Below are 24,266 nucleotides of genomic sequence, written 5' to 3'. Positions count from 1 at the left end.
GTGGCGACACCTGCAACGTGCTGACGTGAGGAAAGTTTCCAACCGATTTCTCATACACAAACAGCAGCTGACAGGCGTTGCCTGGTGAATCGTTGTTGTGATGCCTTGTGTAAGAAGAAGAAATGTTTACCATCACTTTTCAGACTTTGATAAAGGTCGGATTGTAGCCTATCGCGATTGCGGTTTATCGTATCGCGACATTGCTGCTCGCATTGGTCGAGATCCAATGACTGTTGGCAAAATATGGAATCGATGGGTTCAGGAGGGTAATACGGAACGCCGTACTGCATCCCAACGGCCTCGTATCACTAGCAGTCGAGATGACAGGCATCTTATCCGCACGGCTGTAACGGATCATGCAGCCACGTCTCGATCCCTGAGTCAATAGATCGGGACGTTTGCAAGACAACAACCATCTGCACGAATAGTTCGACGACGTTTGCAGCAGCATGGACTATCAGCTCGGAGACCATGGCTGCGGTTACCCTTGACGTTGCATCACAGACAGAACCGCCTGCGATGGTGTACTCAACGACGAACCTGGGTGCACGAATGGCAAAACGTCATTTTTTCGGATGAATCCAGTTTCTGTTTACAGCATCATGATGATCGCATCCGTGTTTGGCTACATCGCGGTGAACGCAATTGTAAGCGTGTATTCGTCATCGCCATACTGGCGTATCACCCGGCGTGATGGTATGGGGTGCCATTGGTTACACGTCTCGGTCACCTCCTGTTTGTTTGCATTGACGGCACTTTGAACAGTGGACGTTACATTTCAGATGTGTTACGACCCGTAGCTCTACCCTTCATTCGATCCCTGCGAAATCCTACATTTCAGCAGGATAATGCATGACGGCATGTGGCAGGCCCTGTGAGGGCCTTTCTGGATACAGAAAATGTTCGACTGCTGCCCTGGCCAGCACATTCTCCAGATCTCTCACCAATTGAAAACGTCTGGTCAATGGTGGCCGAGCAACTGGCTCGTCACAATACGCCAGTCACTACTGTCGATGAACTGTGGTATTGTGTTGAAGCTGCATGGGCAGCTGTGCCTGTACACACCATCCAAGCTCTGTTTGACTCAAGGCCCAGTCGTATCAAGGCCGTTATTACGGCCAGAGGTGGTTGTTCTGGGTACTGATTTCTCAGAATCTATGCACCCAAATTGCGTGAAAATTTAATCACATGTCAGTTCTAGTATAATATATTTGTGCAATGAATACCCGTTTATCATCTGCATTTCTTGTTGGTGTAGCAATTTTAATGGCCAGTAGTGTATACTGAGTGCTTATTGAATACGGTAAGTAATTGGTTATCACAGATAGATAATGATGGGCCTGTTAATAATGCCGGTGGTGACTGAGATACTTAAGTTGCAGTAATAAATTGTAACAGCTCTATAATCGTTGGCTGTGTGAAGTCTAGCAACCCTTGTTTTAGTGCAACACAGAAGAAATGTAGACCACCTAGTATTTTCCAATAGTGTGGCACCTGCCATCAAACGTCTCCTCAGGGTGAAAAGTAGCAAGGCACGGACGTTTCACCCTCTGAGAATGTCTTCAGGCGACTGAACCATTCTTTAACAAGAAGGAACGGCAGTTCTAAAAGTGTCATTTAAAGCTCTTAAATTCATGGTAGTAGCGATCCAAGATGACAACGTAATCAGCAGCAGATTAATGAAAAAATGAAGAGGTTCTTAAGAAAAGACGACAATTATAATGTATAAATCATGCAAGGGAACCCAAAAAGTTGCAGGCGTCAACAGACTAAGAGTATGAAGAAGAAGAGCATTGGAAGATTCACTGTACATCATAAGAAACAGAAATATGGTTTAGAGTTCTCATTCCGAACAGCGTTTAAATTTATCTAGAAATTACTATTTCGCCAACGCTTCACTATACGGTGACGGGTTCACTCTGCGCTTAGTCTACATATTTGACTACACGTCAATCAATTTCTGTTAAGATGTACATGATTGTTCGTGTCAGGGAGAATTTTGACGTTCTCAAACAAACAGCACTGCATTTCACTGTCAAACTAATCTCTGGCAAACTTGTGCGGTTGCTCCTCGCATTTGAGAAAACAAATTGGTAGCTGTTTTTATCTTAAACTAGAAGCATCTTTCCATCCGCGAGGCTGTTTTTATCTTAAACTAGAAGCATCTTTCCATCCGCCTTTCCTCCTGTCGAAGGTCATTATTTTTGAGATCCGTTATATCGTTCCTCATATATAAAGTATGTCACTTAAAAGGAAATCGTGAGAATGACTGTATGGAAAAATAACGGCTAACTATTGAAATGGGACCAAGCACTATGGGACTTAATACCTGAGGTCATCAGTCCCCCAGACTTAGAGCTACTTAAACCTAAGGACATCACACACATCCATGCCCGAGGAAGGATTCGAACCTGCGACCGTAGCAGCAGCGCGGTTCCGGACTGAAGCGCCTAGAACCGCTCGGCCACATCGGCTTATCTGCGACTGACAGAAGGAATCTTTTGGTTGTTTAGTTCTGCTTCTCTGTTTTTCGTACACATGGATATAAACTGACGACGAAGGAAAATAATTAATTCTGAGACTCGCCGTTTATTTCAGCAATTCTGTTACAAAAATGTAATCGCGTCTCTCTCTCTGCGCCAATTTAGCTGAGCAATTCCTAGGAGATTACAAATAACATATGTCTATCACTCTTCTCATTCATTTCGTGACAAACGGAAAAATAGATGGAGGCAGAGATAAAATTGCTCAAGCGAATGTCTAACCGATAACAAAGAAAACCAACGAGAAAAAAAAATGAAAACGAAAACGTTACGTAAAGCCATTAAGCTAAACGCAGGGAGAGGGAGGTGTGATCTTGTATTCCACTCTTCCTTTTTTTGTCCTTGAACCAGCTTTAGCATTCGGGCGGAGAGATTCCGAATTACTCACGAGATTGAGTTCTTCCCACACTGCTGGTAAGTGATAGGTGGTTGCTGCTTTTAGTTTCTATAACATTTAAGAAAAGATTTCAACGGGCTACGAAAATAGAGCGCTGTCAAAATTTGTCTTTATTCAGACTTCCTAACCTTAATGCTGTGAAACAATTATAACATGTCCGTGAGCATATATTCTTAATAATACATTATTCCTTGTTTTCATAAACATTAAATAAAATTACTCTGACGCACCTTAAACTCTCTGTACTCGCAATTCCCTCTTCTATCCCATACGAGGAAGTTACACAAGCGGTTTTGATGAGACAATGATATAACATTGGAATGTCTCTTGGAACAACAGACACACATTCCCATTATTGTCAGAGGTACGCAACACTTGTGAAATAGGTAGCTTTTCTGATACTAATCCAAAGTCAAGAGTTTCTCCCAGCGGCTATTTAGAGTTTGTAAACAACCTGAGTTATGAGAGCCCAAAACGCCCGATGCCCACCATGCCATTTCCAAAGAAAGGGCAGACGAAACCGTAGTGTTTCTGCGCTCATTATTGTTGTAGGAGTGGAAAAACTGAAACTTTCCTGTTCTCGTTTTCCGTGATGTCGTGGCGAAGCACATAGTCTCTTGGGAGTCCCTGATCGTTATTCATGTGCTCGTAACGACTTACGGGCGTGAGAAAAATTATGCGACGTTTTACATCACCGATTAGCAAGGAATCGCTATCGGCGGTACCAGGTCACTGTTTGGCCTGCCACACGTGCGAAGCAGTCTAAATAAAGTTTGCCAGACGAGGCTGGAAAAGTCGCTCCTCTGACTCGAATTTAACTGCACTACAAAAGATTATAATAACTGACCACCAGAGCTGTCAACGTATCGTCAAAGAAAAATAACGAAATAACAATTTATAGTTGCTTCAGTCACTAGTCATATCACAGTCGAAACACTTAGGGCTTCGCAGGCGAAAGATAAAGAGGAACTTGTTGACGATGCGAGTTGGCAGCAGCCCCCTTACATCTTTTCAGATTATATAGAGTCTTTTTGGAGAAAGATCTTCGCCTATGTCAAGAGTCACGAAGAATGCTACACAGATAAACAATACAACTCCCCGACATACATTTGTATAAGAAACGTTCCATTCGTACCGGAAAGCTCAGTGAATTACCGCGAGAAAGGGAGCTCTTCATGCTCTTCAAATTAATCAGGGAAAATGGCTACATTCGCATCGTGCGTTCCTATTGATGGAAATTAAGTATTAAGTCGTGCATCTGTTATTACCTGTTTGTTTGCTAAAGGGCAAAGTGTTCATTCGTCACAACTGGTTACAGCGTAATCAATCACAGTAATAGCCTATCAGCTCGCAACAGCCTGTCAACACAACAGCATCTACATCTACATCTATGTGATTACTCTGCTATTCATAATAAAATACCTGGCAGAGGGTTAAGTGAACCACCTTCAAGCTGTCTCTCTACCGTTCCACTCTCAAACGTAAAAACGATCACTTACATTTTTCTGTGCGAACCCTGATTTTTGTTATTTTATCGTGATGATCATCTCTCCCTATGTAGGTGGGTGCCAACAGAATTTCTTCGCAATCGGAGAAGAAAACCGATGATTGAAATTTCATGAGAAGATCCCGTCGCAACGAAAAACGCCTTTGTTTTAATGATTACCACTCCAATTCACGTATCATTTCTGTGGCACTATCTTCCCTATTTCGTGGTAACACAAAACGAGCTGCGGTTCTTTGTATTTTTTCGATGTCATCCGTGAGTTCCACCTGATGCGGATCCCACATCGCACACCGATACTCCAGAATAGGGAGGACAAGCGTGGTTTAAGCAGTCTCTTTAGTAGACCGGTTGCACCTTTTAAGTGTTCTGCCAATGAATCGCAACATTTGGTTTGCTCTACCCACAACATTATCTATGTGATCGTTCCAATTTAGGTTATTTGTAACTGTAATTCCTAAGTATTTAGTTGAATTCGCAGCCTTCATATTTGTGTAACTTATCGCGTAATCGAAATTTAGCGGATTTCTTTTAGTACTCTTGTGAATAACTTCACACTTACCTTTATTCAGGATCAGTTGCCACTTTTCGCACCAGACAGATATCTAAATCATTTTGCAATTCGTTTTGATCATCTGTCGTTAATATGGATCAGGAACAATACAGGGTCTACAACACTTCCTTGGGGAACGCCGGATATTACTTCTGTTTTACTCGATGACTTTCCGTCTATTATTAGGAACTGTGACCTTACTGACAGGAAATCACGAAACCAGTCGCACAACTGGGGCGATATTCCATAGGCACGCAGTTTGGATAGAAGACGCTTGTGAGGAACGGTGTCAAAAGCCTCAGGAAGTCTAAAAATATGGAGTCAATTTGACATCCACTGTCGATAGCACCCATTACTTCATGAGTATGAAGAGCTAGTTGTATTTCACAAGAACGATATTTTCTTAATCAGTGCTGACTATATGAAATAAATCGTTTTCTTCGAGGTACTTCATAATGTTCGAATACAGTATATGTTCCAAAACCCTACTGCAAATCGACGTTAGTGATATGGGCCTGTAATTCAGCGGATTACTCCTACTTCCCTTTTTGGGTATTGGTGTGACTCGAGCAATTTGCCAGTCTTTAGGTACGGATCTTTCTGTGAGCGAGCAGTTGTATATAATTGCTTAATATGAATCAATTGTATCAGAATCTTCTGAGAGTACCTGACTGGCATACAATCTGGACCGGAGGCCTTGGCTTTATTAAGTGATTTAAGCTGCTTTGTTGCACCGAGGATATCTACTTCTATGTTTCTCAAATCGGCAGTTGTCTTTTGGTTGGAATTCAGAAATATTTACTTCGTCTTGTTTGGTGAAGGAGTTTCGGAAAACCATGTTTAATAGCTCTGCTTTAGTGGCACTATCATTTGTGACTTCGCCGTTGTTAACGTGCAGTGAAAGTATTGATTGCGTCTTGCCACTGGTGTGCTTTATGAATGACCAGAATCTCTTTGGTCTTTCTGCCAGATTTCGAGACACAATTTCGTTGTGGAAATTATTAAAAGCAATTCGCATTAAAGTACGCGCTATATTTCTTCGAACGTCTACAAAACTTTGCCAGTCTTAGGGAATTTGCGTTCTTTTAAATTTGGCATGCTTTTTCGCTGCTTCTGAAACAGCGATCTGACCCGTTTTGTGTACCATGGGGGATCAGTACCATCACTTACTAATTTATGTGGTATATATCTCTCACTTACTGGCGGTACTATCTCTCTGAAATCATTCCACAGCTTTTCTACGCTTACATGATCAGATCGGAAGGAGTGAAGACTCTCTCTTAAAAAGGCGTTAAGAGAATTTTTATCAGCTTTTTTAAATAGATATACTTTGCGTTTCTTTTTGATGGTTGTAGGAGTTACGGTACTCAGCCTAGCAGCTACTGCCTTGTGGTCGCTAATCCCTGTATTCGTTCGATATTCACTATTTGCCCAGGATTATTTGTTGCTAAGAGATCAAGTATGCTTTCGCAGCCATTTACGTTTCGAGTGGGCTCATGAACCAATTGTTCAAAATAAATTTTCTGAGAAAGCATTCAGCCGGCTTTAAACGTATAATTTTTCCAGGATATCGAGAGCAGATTGAAGTCACCACCGACTTTAATTTTATGATTGGGGTACCTATTTGAAATGAGACCCAGGTTTTCTTTGAACTGTTCAGCAACCACATCTTCTTGAGTCGGGGGGGGGGGGGGGGGGGGAGGTCGGTAAAACGATCCAGTTCATAGTTTAGTTCGATTTTCAAGTATAACCTCTACCCATACTATTTCGCACGAACTATATACTTCAATTTCGCTGCAAGGCAAACTACCTCTGACAGCAATAAATACTCCACCACCAACTGTATTTAATCTATCCTTTCTGAACACTGTTAGATCGTTTGAAAAATTTCGCTTGCACTTATTTTCCGCTTTAGCCAGCTTTCTGTACCTATAACTATTTGAGCGTCAGTGCTTTATATTAGGGCTTGGAGCCCTGGTTCTTTGCTACACAGCTACGACAGTTTACAACTACCATAAGGATCTTTTAGACGGACGCCCTTTCTGTGGTTGCCTGAGGCCCTCTAACCTAAAAGACCACCCATCCCCTTCCACACAGCCCTCGCTACCCATGTAGCTGCCTCCTATGCGTAGTGGACTCCTGACCTACTACACGGTCACAGAACCGCCTGAGCCTCCACTCGGCTCTTCACAAAAGGACCACAGACGGTAATATCGACGATGCTGCAGATGGTGAGCTCCGCCTTAATCTCGGAAGCAAGACTGGCAGTCTTTACCGTTTCCTCTAGTCGCCCGAAACCAGAGAGAATCTCCTCCGATCCAAAGCGACACACGTCATTGGTACCGACAGGGGCCAACACCTGCAGTTGTCTGCACCATGTACTCATGATGGCATCTGGAAGCACCATTTCCACATCCAAAATGACTCCCCCTGATATGCACACCGAGTGTACACTGGCTTCCTTCCCCTCCCTGGCAGCCATATTCCTAGGGGGCTCCATTAAGCGCCTAACGTTGGAGCTCTCAACTACCAGCAAACCCACCCTCTGTTAACGCCCAGACCTTGCGGTCCGTGAAGCTTCCTCTGGACCAGCGTGGACGACTGCATCCGGCTTAGAGACATCGTTAGCCACAGATAACACCCGAAAACTGTTTGTCAAATGGAGTGGGGAGGCCCTACAATTGGCCCCTTGGAAAGTTTTTTGCTGCCTGCCAGACTTTGGAATGATATCCCACTCAAGCATAGATGAGGGGTCAACCTCAGTGCAGGCAGTACCTGGGGCAGCCACAGCAGTGGACCGATCGGGGGACGTGTGGGACGTGCTCGACGTCCCTCACATCCTCACATCTCACCCGCCCCCCCCCCCCCCCCCCCCAGTGACGCCCCTTTGCAGCAGTCTCAAGCTGTGTGATGGAAGCCAATGCAACCTGGAGCTGTGAGCGAAGGGTTGCCAACTCAGCTTGCATCTGTATGCAGCAGTCACAGTTCCTATCCATTACTGCAGTCACAGCTCGTGGTCTTGTGGTACCTTTCTTGCTTCCCGCGCATGGGGTCCCGGGTTCGATTCCCGGCGGGATCAGGGATTTTCTCTGCCTCGTGATGACTGGGTGTTATGTGTTCTTCATCATCATTTCATCATCACTGACTCGCAAGTCGCCGAAATGGCGTCAATTAAGAAGGACTTGCAATACGGCAGCCGAATTTCCCCACATGGGGCCTCCCGGCCAACAATGCCATACGATCATTTCATTTCACTGCAGTCGCCTCTGTTTGAAGCTCGTAAAAATACACAACAATGAAAGGTGAACTCGGCTTATTAGCAGCAGGAATTCGAAGTGCTCTCTCTAACAGCCATTGAGCTGCACTAACCAAAACTAACAAAATCCTATACAATACGAGGGTCGATAACAACGACAGTACTGTATGTTATGTTGTTATTAAAATTAAAATAAAAGGTTGTGCATAGGTTGGCCTAGTAAGCACTCGAACACGCAGGGAATTACAAAAATAATCTAGTAACAGAATGTTACGATTGGCAATTAAAGCACCTCAAAGCATTATTTGCCAGTTGTTCAGTTCAAATATCCCTTCCACCCAGAACCCCAATCATCGACATTGCAAAACAGAACATATACTGTCATTTCATTGGCATACGTCTCAAAATACTGGAATCTCTGCTACGATGCATTCAATACTCTTCTTGCTAAGTCCTACAAAAATGGAACAAGTGCTTAATCTCTTGACAAATATAAGCAAATGCAACACTTTGGATAAGCTTGTACTATTTTCATTTATATGGCAATTCTCTGTTTTTTCCCTTATTAGCTCCAAGGAGTTAGGTCATATTTTTGCCTGACTGCAAACGAAAATGGAAGTATTTATAAACTGTCTATGCACAGAAAATGAAAGTCGTTCTTATTTACTGTGCTTATAACATCGCTGAGTAAGATATGTTGTTGACATAATGAAATTAGTTTTAAGGCTGAAAGTATAGCCACATCTATTCCCAACTTTAGATTCAACAGATTTGAAATGTGGAGGTATGCTGTGACACATTGCACTCAAGGCTGCAGACTCAGCACTATCAAATGTCCAGTTATACATTTATACATTTATCTCTTGCTGTCTGAAGTGTGACAGCTTTATTCGCAAAACAAAGTGTAGCAGTATTACTTTTAATATGTTAACATCAGTATGAAGAAAGCATAAGTACAGAATAGGTTAATGTTGTTCAACATATTAAAGCACTAACTAATCTGAAACGGAAAAAAGTGGTTTCTCTTCTCTTAATGATGTAGTAGAAATAATGACAGAACTGAAAAAAATTCAAGAGCAGGATTAAAATTCGGAGTGAGAGGATATCAGTGACAAGATTCGCTGATGCCAATGGTGTCTCCAATGAGAGTGAAGAATTAGAGGAATGTTGCTAAGCCTCCATCATTGCAGAGGTGGATTTCCACTGTGGTCGAGCAGTTCTAGGCCATTCAGTCCGGAATCGCGCTGCTGCTACGGCCGGAGGTTCGAGTCCTGCCTCGGGCATGGATGTGTGTGATGTCCGTAGGTTAGTTAGGTTTAAGTAATTCTAAGTCTAAGGGACTGATGACCTTAGACGTTATGTCCCATAGTGCTTAGAGCCATTTGAACCATTTTTTGATTTACACTGTTTCTTTATGCTAATTCGCTGCTACAACTATCGTGCAGTTCACTCTTATCTGGATGCACAAACAACCCCTGATCTTCGTATTTCGGTTTTATTCGTTTGTAATAATAATCCTGTACCTTGAGTGTAACATAATGAGGCTTAAATGCAGTAAATCTTAATTTTTGTCTGGAAAAATGAACAGTAGTGCCCGGAAATAAAATAGGTCAAATCCCCTCCCCCTCCCTACCAAGCTTTCCAGCAGGTTTCCTTCAGTTGTAAGACAAATGCCAAAATTCCATATTTGGAACCTGGTGATTAACTGAAGAGAAGCGTGGTTCTTTTAGGACCGGATCTCAAATATCCAGCTCTAATACACTGAGCAGAAAATGGAAAGTGAAAAAAGAAAAAAAGCGTGGGACTGCGTTGTCAAGCAGTCGCCGTCTAGTGATCGGTTTAAGTCATCCACGAGCAGCTTTCCTTTTGACTTGCTCCGTGTGCAGGTGGCCTTGAAGTTCCCACGGAAACAAATGCAGTTTATTCATTCGCCTCAAAATAGGAAATTACTGTTTAGCTCTCCACGACTTTTCACGAGAAACACACTTGGATATTCTGGTACCTTTACCGCTCTGAAAGAATAAGAAAGATTAGATTAGAATAGATTAAATGTACTTCTCCTTCCAATAGACTCGTAACGAGGAGGTTCTCCAGGATGTAGAACATGTCAGAAAACAAATATTTACAGAGAAAAAGGCACATAGTAATCTGTCTTCCACAGATGCCAAGTGCAATGGTCCTCATGGCTATGGAGTAATTCAAAAAATATTAAACGGTTTTCGTTTGAAAGGTAATAACAAGCTTGTTGAAACGCATCTGTAGAGTTGCTTCACAAGACTATTGACTCATTTGAGTCGCTTACGTGTCATTCTCTGCACCGCTTGTCTGCAGTTCTATTAACTCTCCTAGGTTGAGTGAGCAGCAGACTTGATACAAATTCAATCTTTATTTGACGTTCAGCGCAAGCAACTCGTGCTTTGCATCAGTATGTCACTACTTCATGTGATACATTTATTTTCCATTGTGATCCATGTCATTCCTTTACCTTATCTTACGTGTGCCATAATGTCAATGAATGAGTGTTTCAATTGAAACGTCCCCTTTGAACAATTTATACACGAGACTGTGCTTAACCTGACACACAATATTTTTAGCGCAACGCAATCTGACTTTCAGAATTCTCTACAAAAGAATGGCCCTGACCAACATTAAACTATACCTTTCACAAATCACTTACCTCACAAAAATCTTCGCTGCTCAAGCTACTGCAATACAGCAAGCGCCACTACTGCCAGCTAAATAAAAGATTCAAACTACTAAAGGCACTAACTACTGATAGGGATAGTTAGCAAATGAAAGATATTAATAGAGAACAATCAATGTATTTACCTTAATATCATCACAAGTCATAATATATATATCAGTTCATGACAAATTGCAAACCTCCGCCATCTCTCTCCCCACATCCACCACTGCTGGCGGCTCACCTCCAACTGCGCAACGCTACGCGCTGTTCACAGCCAGCTGCCTCTGCCCAACACTACAATGGCAGACAACAATGCACACTACCCACAGACTGCACACAGCACAGCCAGTGATTTTCATACAGAGGTGGCGTTACCAATAAAAAACCTAAACAGCATACTTACATAGCCCCCATGCTCCCCACAAAAATTTTTACATATTGGATTGGGCAGTGGCCAATACAGATTTGAAAAAAATTTTTTCATAATTACAATAACAAAGAAATCAAATGCACACACTTATTGATACAATGTTGGTCAAAAGCTAAAATTTTCTCACAGTCCATAAAGATAGTCCTGATTCATCACAGTAAAATAGCAGTGTTTTTCTCAAAGTCTGAGCAGTAAAAGAAAATGCACACAGAAGTAGTGGATTTCCATGCTGTCTTGAAGAAGTAGTGTTGTCCTTCCAACGGAAAGACAGTGCTGACTCTCGACATGCTGACAGGTAGTGGGCCACAACAGAGCAAACCCACTGCAGAGTCAGTCGAAGTTTTGATGAATATTGGTAGGTAGGTCATCACAGAGCAGACCCACTGTAGTCCTGGTAGAGATTACGGTATTGGTGGGCCACCAGAGGTGCAGACCCACTGCAGTCCTTGTGGAAATAATGGTATTGATGGATCATCAAAGATGTAGACCCACTGTAGTCCTTGAAGAGATGGCCAGCAGCCATCTGTTGTGACTGTGCAGGTGCACAATCACCATTGAAGAGTCTTGCGGATAATATAGCAAGTCCATAAACCACCACTTGTGCACTCACAAAGTTTTTGAAATTGTCCTTAGAACCAGCAATGCTGTTATCCAGTCCCTTGCTGAGTTATTAACACACGTGCAAACACTAACAGTCCCTACTTCTCACATATTGTCCACATACTATGACCAACAGAAACGTGCGCATTGAAATGGAACTTACAAGTTAATAATATCATGAACTGGTGACAATTACAATTTTATAACAGAAGAATACAATAACAAAGGTACAAAATACATCATTAAAGAACATAACAATACAGATAACATTTGTAGTAAAACAGGCGTTACAAAAGAATAGAAATAGACATATACATCAGTGTTACAGGAATTATGACATAAGTACATAGATAAAAGATCAGAATAACTTTCGAAACATCAACTTCACACATGAGCATTAACACAAAGTAGAGTAAATAATGTCTAAACATCTTTACAAAGTAAATAACACATTATTAATGCCAATTATATTCGAGGATAACAGTATTCCTCATCATAGTGAATGTAGATTAATATTAAAAGAGAAAAAAATTCTATGAAACTGTACACAGAGACAGGAAGAAAACAAATACACAAGGGTACACAAACATATAGTGGGATAACACAAAAGGGAAAGGACAGGGTTCGTTTTCAGTGTAACGTGTGGTACTGCAGTCCAACCCAAAACTTCATATATCTTTCCTCTTATTTCATCCTTTGTTTCCACCCAAAAATTCTATCTAAGCATGCTTTCTGTATTTATATGTTCATACATTTCTTACCTCAACATTTATTTCCAAGAAAATCCTACCTAAACCTGTTTTCTCAATGCATTTCTTCCAATTCATCGCAACTCATTCTCTTAGAGGCTACCCCCTCTTAAGCTAACTTAAATCTACTGAGCTCAGATGCTAAACTAAGGGACAAGGCAATGCAGCATCACATAACAAATCAACACAAACAGCAATGCAAAAAATGCAAATTGGCAAAGCTAGCAGCATAAATGAGCAAAAGTCAAATTCAATAACACTATGCCTGGCAAACAGCAGCAACTTATACCTAAACATGACATAGCGCAAGCAGAAAAAATATTACACTAAAATGGCCATGTCTAATACCTATGTCACATCTTAACATTAGAGTGATGCATCACAATTTATTGTACAAAAGAAATTACCAAGTACTTGAAAAGAAAATTATAGATGCAGTTACTGGTATTAGTCCCTTCTTATTGTTCTCTCCATTCCAAGTGCTCCTTTTTTAAAGAATGTGGATCATAAAATAATTATTTAATAGATCTGTTAACAGAAAGTGTTCACATTAGCAAATGCATTTCATTTTATAAAAGCAATGCTGCAACACAGCTGGAAAACAGATGTCAAATGAAATAAGCAATTACGCAAACCAAAGCATAAAAATATCATTCAATAGTCATGTGACATTTCGTAAGTCAGTAGCTCTCAACTCTCGTAGAAAGACACTTGTCATAATCAGGTGTGCAGATGTACGAATATTTCCCATCAATTCATAAGCATTTCAGCAATTAGCACAAAGTGCGAGTAATCATATGTTTTCAAGTAACGAGGGTGTCGCATTAGCGATGAAAGGCACACCCTAATGGCTTGTTCTCCAGGTGTTTGACACGTCCCACGTCCCCTTTTTTTTTTTTCTACCTGTGCCGCTGAAAAGGGCTCGCAATAATGGCTTTTTCTCCAGGCGTCTGACACAGCTGGGTGCCCGCGACGCATTACGTGCAGGTGGTCACTTAACTTTCGTACGGAAATATTTACGACAGGAGATTCTGCTACCGTTGCAGTCTCATTTAAAAATATTTCACAGGTCAAGAATTAGCGTTGCAAATCTGTAGAAACAAAATCCTATAAATATAAGTGTCCAAAAAAAATATTCGTCAGCATTGTGATACAGTCACACATTTCATAACTCTTAAAGTACGTTTCTTGGTTTCCAACATCCTTTTCATAAATCAGAGTCCCTAAACACTACTCATTATTCCTTACCTCATTATACATATACATATTCGTCGACACTTCTTCAATATTTCATCGTGAGAAATACGTAGCATAATAAACATTCCTCAAAAACATAATACACATCGTCGTCGTAATAATAACATCATAACACCTCAGTCAAATCTCAAAATCGTCGTAACTTCCTCCAATAATTAAAAAAATTCTCTGCTCATGTCAAAAGTGTCATCTGCCTCAAACGTACTTTAAAAATCATGAATCCATACCAAATATATCATTCAAATCTCTCATAGTTTCACAATGGTTCCGAAAAAATATGAACAGTTTACAAAGTACAGACAAAATACAGTTTCATAAGTGTGAAGTTATCCAACCGTGTAATTGCGTAAACATGTGTCACTGATGCAGTAAAAAAAAATGTTTATCTCTCAGTTAAATGATCAGATAGCTGTGTAATTTGTGTGTTAGAGAAATATGGTACCGATGTGTAAAGTTGTATAAGCAAATACCATATTAGCTAGGGTTCCTTGTGCTTGCCAAACACATGGTACACAAAGTAAGCGTGTACCCCCCTGAGGATTAATGTAATTATACCCTTAGGTGCTACAGATTATTGCAATGGAATGAAATGTATCACGGAAAAACTTTGTATCATTGTGGTTCAAATATCTTTGAAAATAAATGTTTTTAGTACAAAATTGATCACTCAAATACGTGTCCTGTAGCGCTAAACATGCGTCTTGCTGTAAGATAATCTCTGTGGAAGTGTCGTAGTTATCGTCCTCCGAAAGCTAAGTTCTGCAGAAGTCAATGTACTTACCACATGATAAACAAAAGTGAAATGCTTTGCGTGTAGATGTCGTAGTTATTATGCTTATTGGCGTGATGAAGAAAGTACTGTACAGTAACGTAATGTTGTGCCACGAAAAAGGCTGTCTCATTGTTGCTATACCACAAAAGTTACTACTAAAACATGTTTTTCTTTCCAGAAGAATTCAGAAAACTGTGCAGATATAAAACAGATACACCGCAAAAGCAACATTGTAAATTGTCACTCATTAGTAGCGTCGTGATAAAAATCGTGTAGCTGTCACATAAACTAACCTCTGTGTCATCTGGTATCTCTCAGAAAGCACTTTAAATTCAGAATGTATTTTCAAATAAACCAAAATGTTGCATTAAAATCTCGTTAGCAGTACCAGATATAATGTTATTTTTCTCGGAGCCAGCCGGCACACGTGTATGCCTGCGGTGCGAGTCATTGTCTGTCTCTTTGTTGCCGCGCGTCGTTACTGGGATTAGAAGGCCTAACTTCCACAAATTCGCCTTGCCGAGAGGGCCCAGCTCTGTTTAAAGCTCGCCAGTTCTGATGAAATTCAGGTCTGTCGTTACGAATATATCGTCTGTCGTCATGTCGGTAGATTCCGTAGTTTCTTCCTTGTCCGTCACGTGGTGGAGAATTTCTCCCTGAATCGTGACTGTGCGCCGAACTGTTGCGTCTGAAGTTATTCTGCCTCCCTTGATAATAATTGTTTTGGTTCCCATATTGTCTGTTTCTCTGATTGTCTCTGTAATAGTCATTACTACGGAAATGCGATCTTTCTCTGTAACTATTATTACTCTGCCAGCGGTTGTCATATGGGTGGTGTCTGTTTTGGTCTCGATCTGCGTTGTAAGAATAGCCTTTTCGTGTCCAGTTATTGTTTCTGTCATCACGGAATTGTGACGTATGTGACCTGTAATTGTTGTGTTCCTGGTTTCGCGTTCCGCGATTGTCAGTGTCAATTTCTAATTCTTGTAACAGTCCCTGAAATGCTTCAATGTCTTCTTTGCAACGTCCTGCTAAAATAATATGTCGTAAATGTTCAGGCAATTTGAGTAAGCAAATGCGGATGAGTTCTGAGGGGCTGTATGGGTTTGAAAGATACTGATTCTTATGCAACATGTCTTCAAAATATTTCACAAGACTGGAGAATTCAGATTGTTCGAAATGTTTCATCATTATGATACCATGTTTTACACGATCTTGTGTGGCTTGAGACCAATATGCTGAGAGGAAGGCATGGTAAAACTCTCCTTCACTGTGGCAATCGTGAATTACCGATCGCATTCTTACAGCTGGTTCATTCTCCAAGTAGCCACACATAAATTCTAATCTGTGTTCCAACGACCAGTTGGGAGGAAAACAATGAGAGAATTGATGGAGCCATGCTTGTGGATGAATGTCGTTGGCAGAATTCTTAAACGTTTTGAATTTACGTGTAGTAATGAACAGCTTATAGTCAAAATCGTCATGTCGGCGAGTCGCATGTCGGTCATTGTTACGTCGTTTCGGCGGTTCCATCTCAAAATTCGGCGTACCTTGCCAACTTCTTTCACAATTTCCGAAGTGCCCTGTGTTGTTATTTTGTGTCTGTTCCGTATTTGTATGTCCCTCTTCCCGTATTGGGGCGCGAGTGTCCTCTGAAATACGTAATTCTTGTACTACTTGTGCCAACTGATCTTGCACTTCCCGGATTTCTCTTTTGTACTGTGTATTGATTTGATTTTGATTTTGTTTGAATTTTCTAATTTGTTCATACTCTTCTGTGTCAGTGAAGGCTACAGGTGTTGTGTCATTCAGATCATCATCTACCTTTGTAGATAAGTTAGTGAACTGATCTGAAAGTTGGGCTACTTTATCCGATAGTGAAATCATTTCCTCTCTATGTTTTTCTGAACCAAGTTTCAGAGTGTCCATTTGTGTTGCAATCGTGTCTACTGTGACCTTTAAGTTTTCCTGAATTTTTGCAAGTTGCATAACCGTATCGGTAGATGCAACTGAGTCAAATTTTGCTTGCAAGGTCTCATGATTTTCATGAACAATAGTTTGCAGTTCTTTTATAGATGCTTCGTGATTCTGTAGTGCATTTTCATGACGCGAAAAAATAGGTTGGAAATGCTCACAAATTTGTGTTTTTACGTCATTACAGACTTTTTGACATTTCGATTCAATGTGATGTAACTCAGCAGTTAAATCCTCACGTGTTCGTTCAAGAGTTTGCTCCAATGAGTCTAACTTTTTAAGATTTTGTTCCACTGTGTCTAACTTTTTGAGATTTTGTTCCACTGTGTCTAACTTTTTGAGATTTTGTTCCACTGTGTCTAACTGTTGCTGTGTCTGTCTCTGGTGTTGTTCCATTGTGTCTAACTTTTCAAGCTTTTGCTGTGTTTGTCTCTGATTTTGTTCCATTTGTTGCATTAATTGCAACAATAATGTATTAGTGTCTGGAATCTGTTTCTCTACGCTTTTCGGCAGTGCATTTGCACCGACAACATTCACATTTTGACAAGCAGAAAATGTGTCTTGACTTATTTGAGAAAACGGTGATGACCCAAAACCTGAATCTACAGTATTTGCGAAATTGTGTCCTGTCATTTCGGATTCCTGAGGCGAGCTGTTGCCGACCGATCGATCGATAATGCGTCCCTCTTCACTAATTGTTTCACTGTCCACGCCATTGTTTGCAGCCCGCTCCATTTCCCTATTCACAATTACCAAATTACTACTTTGAACATCAGTTAATTCATTACTCGGTGGCGCTAACACACTGCTTTCATTTTCACTGTCATTTCTCAGTTTACTTTGGAGCCTAGTATTACGTTTTTCACACGCCATAATTGTCACAATATTTCACACGACAACGCAGAAAAGCACAATTTGAAGATCAAAAATAAGAGAACACATTAACATAGCACTGAAAATAATATCTAGTTAATTGCAGCTGCGAAATACTTGGTGCAAATCTACATGCATGCCACAACTGTTTTACTGTACAACAATGAAAAACTACAACTACAAAGGAAATTCTCTCTACAATTACGCGCTAGCAATAAACAAAAGCTACACTAAATACACAAACTACAAGAAAAATCAGAAGATTCCAGTGAGGTATCCTAGGCTAAGGGTCGACATATGAAACGTCCCCTTTGAACAATTTATACACGAGACTGTGCTTAACCTGACACACAATATTTTTAGCGCAACGCAATCTGACTTTCAGAATTCTCTACAAAAGAATGGCCCTGACTAACATTAAACTATACCTTTCACAAATCACTTACCTCACAAAAATCTTCGCTGCTCAAGCTACTGCAATACAGAAAGCGCCACTACTGCCAGCTAAATAAAAGATTCAAACTACTAAAGGCACTAACTACTGATAGGGATAGTTAGCAAATGAAAGATATTAATAGAGAACAATCAATGTATTTACCTTAATATCATCACAAGTCATAATATATATATCAGTTCATGACAAATTGCAAACCTCCGCCATCTCTCTCCCCACATCCACCACTGCTGGCGGCTCACCTCCAACTGCGCAACGCTACGTGCTGTTCACAGCCAGCTGCCTCTGCCCAACACTACAATGGCAGACAACAATGCACACTACCCACAGACTGCACACAGCACAGCCAGTGATTTTCATACAGAGGTGGCGTTACCAATAAAAAACCTAAACAGCATACTTACACAATGTGTCTTTTCGGGTTTGTCTTGTGTTTGATAGCTGAGCTGCTTTTGGTCTTCTGGGAGCACAGGGAACCAACTTTGTATCTCTTACCTGGGCAGATATGTCTAGTACCTTTTGTTGGAGAGTAGTCTGCTTGTTAGGCTGATGGCGGAAACGACCCTTCTTGTCGCTTCCGTTTCACGCGTGGATTTCCAGGGTGCTCCGAGAGATGCTGCACTCTGCTGCTGGCCATTGGTGAGTGTGGTTCATAACTGTTGAGCACGGGTCTCCAAACGTTTTAGCCTAAGGGCCCCACTGGCTCTTCCACTAAGTCTCAAGGGCCACTACTTAGCTATAGTGTAAGTTCTCTTGAGGCCTGGTACCCCAGTACTGCTCGGAACTCCTCGATGCAAGTCCGAAGTTTTCGTGACGCCTACCACTGCTGCCATTCTTTGCTAGCTGACACTGAGGGGCACTGCTACAGTCGTTTCACAATGAACTGCTTATTTTTTGACCTTGAGCTGTGGCTTAATTTCATTTCATATACGTTGCTATAAATAAACACCACTCGCGAAAGCCGTTATAACGCACTTTCACGAAACCTTGTTACTCCTGCGCGTGATTAACATCACAGCTTGTCGCCAGGACATAGCGCGAGCTGAACATGGTGTCGGCACTGCGGGATGTATTCCACCCGAACATTCATCCCTACGCGGCACCAATAGCGGTTACATCTTACAGGGGAAACCTCCCATCGCAAACCCTCGAATTTAGTTGTAAAACCCCAGGTCAAGCATGGAAAAAGGTGTAGTGAACTGTGAAAAAAGAAGCAAAATCGAAATAGTGAACGGTCCAAGTTCAAGACGTGCAACATCGAGCGTAATCGAATAACCACGGCATCGTGGTTATGTGGTCACCCTGTGAATTGGGAGATCCATGTTCAATATTCACAAAATTGTGAACTGTCCGTACGGTTATTGGCGTGTCTGTTCGCTGTATTCCAGTTTGTGTTGTGTCGTGGTCTAACGTCAGTTAGCAACAGCAAGGTGTAAGGAAATGTCCACACGTACTCACCTCCTATTTGTTCTACCTAAGTGCCACATGTTAAGACTCTCGCGTTCCGTTTTGTATGTTTTGGCTGTTGCATTCCTATGTTATAACACAGTTCACACCTGTTTCTCCTTTTCATTTCTGTGAGAGGTCTATGCGCCATCTCGCCTGCTCTCACTATTCATCACCTTCACTGGCTACGGTAATATATTCTTACCACATGACTCATATTCTATAACCAATATATAGTATGACAATTGCCAAGGCTACGTAAGGAGAACAGACGTGTCAGTGACCGGATGGAAAGTTCATAATTTTATGGGAAAAAAAATTTAGCACGAGGGAGACTTGAACACGAACCTCCTCCTTTGCCTTCCAACAGCGTGACCACACAACCACAACGCCGTGATTCGCAGAATTCGATCAATGTTGCCATCTTAACATTGAATCTGAGGAGGCTGCGATGGGGAGTTTCTCCTGATGGTTCCCTGCAGTCACCGCTGGCATGGCCCAAGAAAAGCTGGGCAGACTATAGTTCATCAAACCAACATACTGCAGTGTTAAATTACGCTCGAATTTTCGTTTCAGGTCTAGACGGTGATAAAGAAATCCTTGAAACAGGAAGCGAGGGTGGACTCCACTCCGCAATTTCGTTGGCACTTACGGGCAAGAATCCAGGTTGTGGTGATAGCCGATGCACATGTTGCGCTTTACGTTCTGTTGCGACTACATCCGACGATGCTAAATGTGTAGTAGTGACGTTTTCTGGATAGTAGGGAAGTTAACTACTGTAGTAGAGTACTATCTCTGGGTAGCGGCAATGTGTGCAGTCTGGAAAACAAAGCATTTAGGGTTAGCTTGTTTTGTAACTCGGGTTTCTTAGTGAGGACATAGTGGGTAAATAACAGCCTTAAAGATAAGTCCGGGGCAACTGTTTACTAAGAACCATTGCGCTTAATACTATTACCTGCATCATATTGCTTTGCAATTGCATCGCTTTTATATGGATTTGTGTATATATTGGAAAGAAACTGAGGATAGGATTAGGCAATTCTCCATGCACTACACGTTTGCCCACTACCACTCGTCTCCTTCTGCATTGCTGTGGCCACTGCTTCCACTGACATTGAATCAATTCGTTTCCTCCCTCTACCAGGTCGCACACCAGAAGAACCCATCTTTTCGAATTCCCGAATCATTTTCTCCAGACCCACGGCAGTCATCGGACCAACGCCTTTTCCAAACCCTTCAGTGTCCGGAACTTCTGCAGAGCGACGTGTGCACAGTCATCATTGTTGCAATACAGCTTTACAAGGAGAGCGCGATCCTACATTGAGACAGTCATGGCGAACGTCGCAGACGCGAAAGCAGGAAAAGCCGTGTACCCAGCGTGTTTATACCAACTTCGATGGGTCGTGCGCATTTACATATTATGACACATTACAGCGCCATCTATTGATTAATTTTCACACTATTTTTTTCTTATGCCATACGTTTTCCCCCTTCTTCGATAATATTCTGTTGCAAGTTGACGACATTCTGACTAGTGGTGTTATTTCTACAGCGTGTTGTAAGTTTAACTTTATTGTATATCAAACTTCCATATCGTTTGTGAGTTGTTGAAGAAACCAATTAATCCCGCGTCCGGCCATTCTGATTTAGGTTTTCCGTGATTTCCCTATATCACTCTAGGCAAGCCGGCCCGTGTGGCCGAGCGGTTCTAGGCGCTTCAGTCTGGAACCGCGCGACCGCTACGGTCGCAGGTTCGAATCCTGCCTCGGGCATGGATGAGTGTGGTGTCCTTCGGTTAGTTAGGTTTAAGTAGTTCTAAGTTCTAGGGGACGTATGACCTCAGATGTTAAGTCCCATAGTGCTCAGAGCCATTTGAGCCATTCCAGGCAAATGGCGGGATGGTCCCTTTGAAAGGTCACGGCCGACTTCCTTCCCCGTCCTTCCCTAATCCGATGAGATCGATGACCTCGGGGTCTGGTCTCCTTCCCCAAACAAACGCAAAAAAGAAACCAATTAATTTCCCATTGAAAAGGGCGTAATAGAAGCTGACTCTATATGTCCAAAACTATTTTCAGCAGTCATAGAAAAAGCAATGTCTAAATTCGATTGGAAAACAAAGGGAACCCAAATTCTGGGAGAGAGATTAAATAATCTTGAGTTTGCTGCGATATCGTTCTGTTTACAAATACTACAAAAGAACTTAAAATATTTGTTAGTAAACTTGTCATAAGAAACTTCCTGGCAGATTAAAACTCCGCTGCAGAGTGAAAATCTCATTCTGGAAACTTGTGATAGTCTGGCCTGAAGTTAGTCTAACAATGAACTACGATAAAACCAAGATCAAAGTTACTGAATGGACAACAGACAGAAATATATATGTTGAAAGTACATATAGACTGTGTCTATCTAGGTGCACATGTAAATGTGGAAAGGGCCTTAAACCAGAAATATTTTGATGTATTAGATTAGGATGGCAAGCTTATGGAAGATAGTCTTCAGTTTTGAAATCTAAGATGTCGGCCGAGTTGAAGCAAACAGTTTTTGACCAACGTATACTGCAGGAAGTAACTTGCGGCTGTGAGAGAACGACATGTAAACATCGTTGGATTACACAAAGGAAGGCAGAAAGCATACAGTTGATATCAGATGGAGAACAGTGAGTGATATAGTGGAAAGTGGGAATACCTTGAAACAGTAATGGGCTGGTCATGTCTCTCGGAGAAATGATGGTAGGTTGTCAGAACAAGTACTAGATTGGAGCTCAATTTACCAATGACGACCAAGGGGAAGACTTAAGAAACATAGCTGGATTGAATTGGCACAGGTTATGCACAAATGGAAGAAACTGCTTAGATCCTACATTGTACTCAAAGAAGCCATATGACCAAGAAATGGTCGATAATGGTTATGATGATGATGTAATCAATCTGTAGATATATGGTGCCAAACACTTCTGGAATACCAAAGGCTTGTCGAAACAATACCACGCAGAATCGCTATCGTATTGCGTTGCTAAAGTCGACCAAACCGCTGTTAAGAAGGAATCATAATGTTTTCACTCATAAGTGTCACTTTCACAATACTGATGCCCGCTGAAACTATGTTTAGTATCGCACAGCACTCTTAGCTGCCATTTCCCTGTATCTGATCAATATAGCGACACCTGCCGTTTGCCTTACCAACAACTGAAAAGATGTGAGCCATCCTTTATACGTCCTTTGTCAGAAAAATTCCAGGACAATTTTTTTTCGTTTTTAATAGAATATTTCACTTACCATCTAATGATCCTAGCTGCTACCGAACTAGTCCCATTGGCTATGGGAAATTTTCGACTGAGATGCTTGTAAGTTCATTTGTCACAGCTCATTGAATGCCTGTGATATCTTGATGAAGCTTTGCTTTCAGTCACCTTTTCACTAGTGGAAAAAAGGAAAAAATCGCAATGCGAATATGTCGGAATGTCTGGCCAGATACTCGGTAACAGGTAAAGCAGTTTGGCATCTTGCATTATCATGCAGTAGGAACCACTCCTGAGAATGCCACTAATCACGCTGGAGACATCAGACTGCTTGTCGCAAATGTTTCAAGACTTCGACATAAAGAATTTGCTTCGCTGCTTAAACTGGAGGAACATACTCATGGTGAACTAATCTTTTACTATCAAAGTTGTCTTTGATTTTTTTGAGGCTGATGATCCAGGATCTGCCATTCAGCACTTTGACGTCGTATGTTAGTGTTTTACGGATCTGTTTTGGATTAAGTTTCTGTTTCCTTAAATCTTTGCAGAAAATCTTATGACACAAATCAAAATTCAAATTAAGTTCTTCTGAACTCGTACGCACAATTACATGATGATCTTCTTGCAATAACTGCCTTACACACTCCACGTTTGCATTGGTATGTGCTGCAGGCGCGCGACTACCTGTGGGCTCGTCTTGCACTGAATGTCTGCCTTCACAGAACCTTTTGGTCCACTTGAAAACACAACTTCTTCAAAATGCCTCGTCTGCATATGCTTGCGAAAACTCTGTCCATGTTTCACTATGAGGTTTTCCCAAACTTAATGCAGAACTTGATGTTCACTCTTCGCTGACAATCAGCATCCATTGTGTAACAATAACTAATGCGCCAAGAACCGAAACAGTGTGTTGCTAATCACAGACCTGCCCTCTAGTTACTTTGCACGAAAACATGGCCAAGCTCATTTGGAGGATGCATACCTACCAGGTAACATAAACAACATTTGTTCCTTTTCAGTGTTGCAAATTCAGACATAAAAAACCTGTCCTAGAACATTTATGACAAATGGAGTATATCCCAGAAAACTACTGCTCCCAATAATTTGAACAAAAAAGGGAAGATTAGAGGTCCATCAATGACAAGGTCGTTAGAGATGGTGCATTTACTCAGATTTGGAAGCAAATCATCCACACTCTTCAGAGAAACATATTAATATTCGCCATAAGCGAATTATTATATCACATAAAACCAAAAATCTGGATTGCCGGGTTTGTACTGACGTCCTCATGAGTACGAGTACAGTGCTTTTGGACTGTGCCATCCTGCTCAAGCGCTACTTGACTTACCCCACTTGGGACTCACTAATCATGTAGTTACACACCACAACAGTTATGCAATTCACAAAGAGCACTTATTTACACTTACCAGTGGTAAGAACTAACTGACAACCTTACTCATTGATATTTTGTGTGAGATACTTCTGATATTGCTGCATTTTTTCCTACTGGATAACATTTCCTCAGAAAGTCACC

This window comes from Schistocerca serialis, chromosome 7 (genome assembly GCF_023864345.2).
Source record: "Schistocerca serialis cubense isolate TAMUIC-IGC-003099 chromosome 7, iqSchSeri2.2, whole genome shotgun sequence".
In the NCBI taxonomy this organism is placed as follows: domain Eukaryota; kingdom Metazoa; phylum Arthropoda; class Insecta; order Orthoptera; family Acrididae; genus Schistocerca; species Schistocerca serialis.
This window is presented reverse-complemented; position numbering follows the sequence as displayed.